A 9918-nucleotide genomic window follows, 5' to 3' on the forward strand; every position below is an offset into this window, starting at 1 on the left:
AAGATGGACCTGACTCATTCAACCCCTCCTTGGGTTTCCAAGGTAGTATCACTATGGAAGTAGATTGCCCAACCTTCCTTCCCAGGAGTGGCTGGTGGGTTTGAACTGCCAGCCTTCTGGTTAGCAGTCAAGTGCCTTAGCCACTACTCCACCAGAGTGCCTTGAGATGTCAATGGAGCATCCTAGTAAGCAGTTGGATCAGTCAGGAAAGAAATCTGGGCTAAACATGAAAACTTTAGATTTATCTCTTACTTTGTGCATCCTTATTTCAAAAACAAAAGTTAAGCTCCTTGAGAATGTTTATGTTTGAAGCACTGTACCAGGTCAGGTAAAAAGATGAATAACGTACAGTCCTTGAGAGAATTTACAAAGTAGTGAAAGCAAAATTCTGGAATCTCTAGGTGGCACAAATGGTTCGTCATTCAACTACTAGCCAAAAGGTTGGTGGTTTGAACCCACTGAGAGATGTCTCTGAAGACAGGTCTGACGATCTGCTTTGGAACAGTCACAGTCTTGAAAACCCTATGGAGCAGTTCTACTGTGTATATATGAAGTCGAAGTCAACTTGATGAAAACTGGCAAAGCTATAAAAACAACATAAAATTTGTTGTTGTTGTTGTTATGTGCCGTCGAGTTGGACCCAAGTCATAGCGACCCTCCTGGGGTTTCCGAGGCAGTATCACTACAGAAGTAGATTGCCCAATATTCCTTCTGAGGAGTGGCTGGTGGGTTTGAACCTCCAGCCTTCTGGTTAGCAGTCAAGTGCCTTAGGCACTATGCTACCAGAGCTCCTAAATAAAATCTAAAAATACATAAATAAAATTTAAAAATACATAAATAAATAAATAAAAATAGAGAAATAAGTGAAGTGCTCTGAGGCATAGAGAAAAGTATTAGTCTTTCTTAGGATATCAGAGAACAAGCATAAGAAGACCATGTTATTTCTTTGTTGATTGACATAATCAAGGTGACTGTATAATTTGTGTGGGGGGTCCAGTGTAACATGAAAATGTGAGGCCACTTGTTCAAAAAGTAGGAACAAAGTGCTATAAAAGGTGCATGTAAACTTCTTCCTTTCTTCCATGGCTTCACTCAACTTGTCCTGGTGTTTTTTTTGTTTTGTTTTGCTATTTAATGTTACAAGTTATGAAAAATTAAAATTTTAAATCATCAGTGCGAATTTTACTTTTCATCTTTAAATTGTATACTCTAATTTAAAATGCAAATGTCAGTGCATCTAAGTTATGCAGAATTGCCAAAATTATACAATGATGATGTGATAGTTAAGGTTATGTGTCAGCTTGGCTGGGCCTGGTTTTGAGTGGCTGGGCAGCTGGATGTAGTTTTTCCCCACGATGAGACTGGTCATCAACTTCATGGGGGAACCTACTATGAGCAGCTGAGTAGCTGCTGTAGGGATGTGATCTGCTTCCAGTATATAAGAAGCAGCTTTGAGAAAGGTCTCTGAGCTTCTTGGCACATCTGGATCCTGCATTTGGCCAAGTCTTCATATCAGTGGCCTGCCATGTTACTTGCTGACCTTGGGACTATTAGTGACCTGCCACGTGATTTGATAATTTTGAGACTGTGCCATTTTACTTGTTAACCTTGGGTTTGTCAGCTTCAGCAGCTGCCTGAGTGAAGAAAGTCTCCAGCTTCAGTAGGCTGGGAGCAAGAAGCAGAGCTGAAGCCCAAGGTCGAGCGGCTTTCACCCAGACCCCAGAGTCTGGGACTTTAAACTCGGACTTCTATCCTCCCAAACTGTAAGAGAATAAACTCTCATTTGTTAAAGCCTCCTATTTGTGGTATTTTTCTGTTAGAGCAGCACTAGATGATCAAAACATGGGATTTCATGGCTCATCCCCAAAGAGTGCCTAGAACTTCCCAGAAGAAGCAAACACAAGCCCCAGCTTTAACAAAGTTAGAAGGAGGAAGAGAAGATCCTCCCAGGCATAAAGTTAGCCAAGAGAGCACTCTTGGGTACAAGAATACACAAATATAAGTGTAGACCCTGGGGCCATGCTATGGGGTGCTGGCGGAAGTTGAACCAGGTGTGACCTCTTCCCGTAGGTCCACAGTACTTATTCACAGCAGATGGAGATCCCCAAGGATCCTGAAACCCCCATAACAGAATTCAGATAGTGGATTAGGGATGGTGATAAGCTTACTACTACTAAGATGCAGCCTCTGTTTAGCCATTCACAAGACGTTCCACAGAGCTGTCACAGAGACATGAGGACAGTCTCCACCATGTTCTACCCCAAGATACCTTTATTTGCTTGACTCCAATCTTGCCCAAGCTCATGCCCTTCCCTGCTGGAGGTGAAGGGGAGCAACTGGCACAGGCTGGGCAGAGCTGGGGGAAGAATTCAGTCAAGAATCCATTCCAGGAAGATGGCAAGATACAGGGCCACCCATGCTTCAAGCTTCCAGCATATTCTTCACTGTCCCATCAAAATTCCTTTATAAAACACAATTTCAAAGATAAAACCATTAAGAATTTCAAGATGGTAACAGCAGAGTATTATAGTCCAAATATGAGGCCCCTCTTAACATGGGGTCCTTAGTGATTGCACTGGTTGCCCACCCATGAAGGCAGCTTTGGATGTGATAGAAAATTTATAAGAACACAAGAAGTATTTAGGTTTGGGCTTTTTGCATTTCAGGTCTTTATCAGAAAATCTGGAATTATTTTCTTTATCTTGAAGTAGAAAATAAACTTGCCCAAGCCCTTTAGGAGAAAAAGTCAAGTAAAAATGGGAAGGGATTATTCTAAGATCAAAGTGGAATATTCCTTACTCTGTAAAGTGAGTCCAGTCCACTTCTTACTGAGAGTAGATCTCCTGTCAGCATCCTAGGCCAGATGGGAAAATGCCCGCGAGAATTGAATCTACATGTTGGAATACATGTGTGTTCATACATGCCCCACTCTTTATCATTTTTCATTTTTTTCTGCTGGGGAAAAACACAAACAAATCAGAAACATACAAAAAATGTAAATATAAAAGTCTAGACTAAGCTTTTTATCTAGTACTGATTGTTCTTGGGTGAGAAGGAGGGCAGGGCAGGAAGGAGGAGGCAGCTTCATTTGGTTACAGAAAAGAAGCACCTTCTTGATAAAATAACAGCTAGTTTTATGCTTTCCATGGCACATATATCACTTCACTTAATTCTCTTAACAAATCTGCAAGGTGGCCATCTCAAAATTCTTAATGATTTTGTCTTCAAAATTGTGTTTTGTAAAGGAATTTCAGATTGGGAAAAGAGTAATCAGAGAGATTAAGTAACTTGTCCAAGTTCATATATGGCAGAACCAGAATTTTAATATATGTCTGTCTGACAACAAAGGTATAGTCTTCTTTTCAGATTAGGCTCTTGTCTCTATACAGCACACTAAATTCTCTTCCCAGATCTCAAGAAGACTGGAAGTGACATGGATTCCAGGAGCTCTGCTAAAGGGACATGGAGGTGGCATTTTCTGATCTCCTCTAACTCCACAAGAGGATGACAGAATCACCATTAGCAGCCCAAGGCCATTCCTATGAGGCCAGACAAGCTGCTACCCTCCAGCCCTCTTACCATCCTCGACACCAATCGTCCCTCTTGCAGCACCCACCACTTCTCTGCTGGGTTCAATAATTCACAGCAGTGACCACACAGAGCGCACAGATTATGGAGTTTATTAAGAAAGCAACAGGCTACAATTCAAGAATGCACTCAGGATACAGTTCTTTGATCAGGACAGTCTCCTCTTTGCTGTGCCTCTCTCAACTGTGTGTCTCTCACAGCAGCACATCTCTCTCAGCAGCACATCTCTCAGCTGGCAGTGAGAGATCCTTTTCTACCTCTAGGAGGGCTCATTGTAAGCCTGGCAGAATGGCAAAACTAACCAATCACAACATCAGAATTCTACATGCCTGAGAGAGAGCAAACTTCCCAGAAGATTACTTCATGCTGCTCCAACAGAAATACCCCAGGTGGATAACTTTAACAATCAGGAGTTTAAATCGCATGGTCTCACCCAGTAATCTGGTGGGAGTTACAAAGACCATGGCTAGAAAAGCCAGACTATATAATTTACTATACCACAGGGTCTAATCATCACCAAAAGAGGTGATGTTTGCCCAACTTTTTACTGGCAGAGTTAGACTTATGTATATTTTCTAACTGAACACCAGGTAGGGATTTTTGTTTTGAACTTTCTGGTTTCCCAGTAAGGAAAAAATAACTATTTCTAGGCTTTTCTCTTCTCTCTCTCTCTCTCCTTCCTCCCTCCCCACAGTTTCCTCATTAATCCTGGTAGCCATAGTTGGTATATTGAGTCAATGTACACAAGATGGAAGAGAAAACAGGTGGAGGATTTTCTTTACCTTACACCGTTAAATTTTCTCTCCCTGATTTTCAGATGTAGATGGAGTGTGAAGTGTGAGGGGAAGTTCTTTTTTTTCTGGGCTCAGTCCCTGATACTCTGAAGTAAATGGAACTTGGCTACTTTTGAGTCTCTGACCTTTGAGAGTGCTGGTGTAGTCATTGAGTGATTAGTTCAGAAGAGCATCAACTTTGAGGAAATGTGCTTGTTATTGCTTTCTTTATCTTTCAGCCTCACCCCCAAAACCTCCCCACTTTGACCCCATTTCCAGGAGTAGTAGAGCTCTCTTGAGTCATTCTTTCTGTTTCCAGATGGCTCACATTAACAATGACTCAGAGAAACTGAACACCCATCTTTTCTCTGAAAGATGTCATGGGCAGATTCAGTAAGCAGCTTTTGGGTGTGTCTTTCTTTTCTTCCGTTGGAGAGTGTCATCCTGTGTAGCCCTGGGGTTTTCCCTTTTCTAAAATTCTGATTATGAATGGCTACTATGTTAGTGAGTGACTTACCACTGTTTAGTAGCCCAAAGGGTAGGCAAGGCTCTGTGACATCACTAGCTGATGCGTGTATACCAAGCATGCACCCACCACCTACACCCACGCTGTTTTGCTTTTGTCATTTAGAGCTGGAAGCACAAACAGAGTCTGATTCCAGGTTTTGTAACATCATGGTGTGATGTTTTCCATTGACACTTTTCAGAGGGTCACAGAGAAGTGCACAACACTAGAATGGTTTTTGTAACCATCCTCAGCCATGTCCTTGGATCTGAGACCACTGTTTCTTTCCCTTCCACTCACCCTTTCTCACTGACCCAGACCTCTTAACCAGGAAACAGAAAAATAATGGGCAATGTGTCTTTTCCGGTTCAATAATGGAGCCAGGATGTGATCACAGGACTCTGCTGACAGGCCTGGATGAGGCTAACATATATGTGGCTCCCTGGGAACTATACTATATATTGGACATCTATGCACTTGACTGACCTACTGGGCCTCTGGCTATGCTGATAGATCAAACCAAGACTCTATTGCCCTGATGATATAACATAATTCCTTTACATCTTCCTTCCTGCCTGCCTGGTTGTTTAAGAGAAAATGTTCTGGCACCACTAATTAACTCTGTGACCTTGAAAAAATTATTTATATTCTGTGTCTCAGTTTCTCAACTATAAAATGTAAATAATAATCATACTACCCTTAACTGGCAATTAGTTAGGATTGAGTGAGTTTAGATATGTAAAATTTTTAGATTAGTGTTTGGCCCATAGTAAAATTCTTTGTAAATGTTAATTTACTATTAATAATACTTACTGAATGCCTAGTTTGGGAACTTCCTAAGCTAAACATTCTTAAATAATATCATAGCCTACCTGGTGCTGAAAGCATAATTTTTAGAAACTTCTGTACCTTGACCCGAAATGATTAGAACTACCACTAGCCATCAATGTCATCACTAACCATAAGCACCTGCCGAGAGAATATCATCTTCTCTACTTGCAGTTGAATTGATGCCTATGAATGGTGGTGTTGGCAAAGAATATTGCATACACTGTGGATTGCCAAAAAATGAGCAAATCAATCTCAGAAGAAATACAACCAAAATGTTCCTTAGAAGAGAGGGTGGTGAGACCAAGTTGCTTACTTTGAATATGTCATTAAGAAAGACTACTAGAAAAGGACATCATGACTGGTAAAGTGGAGGGTCAGCAAAAATGAAGGCAACTTTCTATGAGATGGATTGATGCAATAGCTGCAACAATAAAGTCAAACATAACCAACAAACATGAAGCTGGTGTAAAACTGAGCAACAGTTCTTACTGGTAGACATAAGGTAACCATAAGTTGGAGCCGACTTGACGGGAACTAACAACAGCACCCTGATGCTGTATTTAAAAGGAAACCTGTAGGAAGTTAGAATTCATCATATTTATCATTTTTTCCAACTTCCTTTGTGCTTCTCCTGCAAAGCCTGACATATTATAGATACTCAATTGGGTTAGTGTTGAGGATCATTGCGGTAGTTAAGGTTATGTCAACTTGGCTGGGCCTGGTTTTGAGTGGCTGGGCAGCTGGATGTAGCTATTCCCCATGATGAGACTGGTAATCAACTCCATGGTGGAATCTACTGGAGCAGCTGAATAGCTGCCTTAGGGATGTGGTTTGCTTCCAGTATATAAGAAGCAACTTTGAGGGAGGTCTCCAATTTTTGGCATGCTTGAATCCTGCGTGTAGCCCAGTTGTTATTCAGCAGGCTGCCATGTTGTCTGCTGATCTTGAGGTTGTTTACGGACTTGAATCAAAGGCCTGCCATGTGGCTTGGTAATATTGGGACTGTGCCTTTTTACTTGTTGAACTTGGGTTTGTCAGCCTCAGCAGCCAGCAGCTGCCTGAGTGAAGAAAGTCTCCAGCTTCAGTGGGCTAGGAGCAAGAAGCAGAGCTGAAGCTCAAGGTCCTAGGGCTTTTACCCAGACCCTCGAGTCTGCCACTTTGAACTTGGACTTCCAGCCTGCAAAACTCTAAGAGAATAACCTCCTGTTTGTTAAAGACATTCGCCTGTGGTCTTTCTGTTAGAGCAGCATGAAGTAACCAAAACAGTCATCTAGGACCTTTATTTTGAATCTTTACCATGAAAATGTTACTTTTGCTTTGCCATGCATAGATGACTGCTCCATAACACAATAGGGGTTGAGTTTAGGCATTAGAAGCTCCAAAATTACTATAGCCTTTATAAGCTCCTCAATGAACAAAGGGATTTTGCTGTTTAAAAAACACATGTATATATATATACACACATATATACATGCTAAAAATCTTACTGCCGTCGAGTTGGATCCAACTCATAGCGACCCCTCCTTGGGTTTCTGAGGCAGTATCACTGTGGAAGTAGATTGCCCAAACTTCCTTCCAAGGAGTGGCTGGTGGGTTTGAACTGCCAGTCTTCTGGTTAGAGGTCAAATGCCTTAGTCACTATGCCACCAGAACTCTCTCTCTCTCTCTCTCTCTCTCTCTCTCTCTCTCTCTCTCTATATATATATATATATATATATAAAACCTCCAAGTGCTAGAACAGAGTCTGGCACATGGTCCAAAAAATATTTGTAGATAGTATGAATAAATGAAAAAATATTGAAATATTGGAGGAGCTTCAAGAGGGTAACGTGTTTGAAAAGTGGCACACAAGGATTGACTTTTAGTCTGTGTTTGCAGGACTACTGAGTTTCAACTTTGGTTTTTTGGCATAGCCTTAGGGAGGAGTATTGATGGAAATTGTAATATTTTTTAAGAGCCTCATCCACTGAAGTTGTTCTTTGGCGTGACTCTTGATTTCAGGATTTAGAAAACATGAATGTAATTGGAAACTTCCCAAAAAGTGTTGGAGAGCTTTATGCAGACTCAATAAACAGACTTCGCAGTGTCTATTATTAGAGAATCATTAAGGACATTGCTCACAGATCAAAGTATGTTCTTTGTGAGATCTCAGGGAAAAAGTTTTTCTCTTTTCCTGGTAAAGTTTAAAATCCATAAATAAACCCTGGAAAGTAAGCAGGATATTTTTTTATTTCAAGTTGCCTGATGAGGAAACTGAAACTTAAAAGACAAGATTTTTAGGGAGAATTTTCTTCCCCACTCTACCATGCTGCCACTTCTGACCTCCCTATGTTTGGAAGATCCCATTATTACAGAAAGCAGTCTCTATCTTATTTGCTGATGTAACCCCATGTAGTTAGAATGGTGCCTGGCACATAGTAGATGCTCAATAAATATTTGTTGAATTAATGAATGGGAGGAGCTAGGGTCTTAAAATACATGAGAGGAAAAATGAGGACTTAGCTATTTAAAACTTTGTTCAGTGAAATTTATAATGAAGTGTAACATATAAAAAAGTGCACATATCGTTAGTATATAACACAGTAAGTTTTCATGGAGTGAACATACCCATGTATCCAGCTCCCAGCTAAAGAAACAGAATACTTCCAACACTTTGGAAGTTGCTCTGGCTAATGTCAGTGACACTGCCAGTTGCTACCCATCACCAATCCCCATCTTCCCTATAAAAGGTAAGAACTACCCTGACTTCTTAACACTGTGGATTCATTTCACCTCTTTTTGAACTTCACATAGATTAAATACTGTAGATACTTGTTTGTGTCTGGCTTTTCTCACTCAACATTATTGTGTATATGAGGTTCATCCATGTTATTGAGTGAGGTTGTAGTCAAATTTGGTTACCTTTTGAAACCCTTAAACACATTTTAGTTTGAAATTAATCAATGTTATGTGAAATTCAAGATTTATAGAATTTTGACCTTTAAAAACTATAATTTATCAAGCACTTACATGGCAGACACTATGCTGAGAACTGATATACATGATCTCAATTAATCCTCTCAGCAGTTTACTGATGTGTGGGTATCATAATTCCCATTTTATTGAAATTAAACTCAACTATGTGGAAGTTAAGTAGCTTGCAAGTAAAGAACGAGTTTATAATTGTTGAAACCCTCATTTGAACACAGGTCCCTCAGTCAGCAAGGCCTGTATTTCCATTTACCACTACTCTAATTTCTCTCTTCCATTAAAAAAATAAAAAAAGACAGTTGCCATTGAGTTGATTATAACTCATGGAAACCCATATGGGTCAAAATAGAACTGTGTTCCATAGAGTCTGTTTTTTTAAAAAAATATTTTATTGTGTTTAAGGTGAAACTTTACACAGAAAACTGGGTTCTCATTTAACAATTTCTACCCAGATTATTCAATGATATTGCTTACTTTGTTCATAATGCATCATTATGCATTCCATTCTGGGTGTAACATTTCCAGTATTCTAGTTTCCCTGCCCCCTTACCTTCTTATCTTCATTTAGATTAATTTTTGACCACTTGATCTATTATAGATAATTTTTCTTTAAGAAGTTCATTAATCACTGGTGCTATTCTTTATTTTATAAATAAATCTGTTATTTAGCTAAAAGGTAACCTTAAGGAATATTTTTGATTTAATGTTTAAATTGTATTTCAATGTCATAGTCTCAGGGATTCCTCTAGTCTCAAGTGTAGAGTAAACCTGGACTTTTTAGGAATTATAATCCTATCCGACATATCTCTTCCATTCTGTAAGAATTCATCTATTGTGACCCTTATCAGAAGGATCGGTAGTAGTAGTCAGGCAACATCTAGTTCTTTTAGTCTTGGGGAAGATGAGTTCATGTAGATTTCTTTCTTCTCTGAGTCTTATTTTCCTTCTTTCTCTTTTTTTCCAAATGAGTAGAGATAAATAGTTCTATCTTAGATAGCCAATCTCTAGCTTTCCACAATCCAAACACTACTCACCACATTGGGATGTTGAACCTGCACTTTATGAATTATATTATCCCAATTACCTGAGTTACCATGAAACTATGGTCCTAAATTTCCAAAACCAGAAAACCAGTCTTGAAAGGTGTTTGATTATGTCTAAGAAGGGAACCATACCTCTGTCTCCTATGTAGTTTATTATATATATATGGATATACATACATGCACACACATACCTATATGTACAAATGCT

This window comes from Orycteropus afer, unplaced genomic scaffold, assembly GCF_000298275.1.
Source record: "Orycteropus afer afer isolate SDZICR_OR568_19922 unplaced genomic scaffold, OryAfe1.0 scaffold00211, whole genome shotgun sequence".
Taxonomy (NCBI): Eukaryota; Metazoa; Chordata; class Mammalia; order Tubulidentata; family Orycteropodidae; genus Orycteropus; species Orycteropus afer.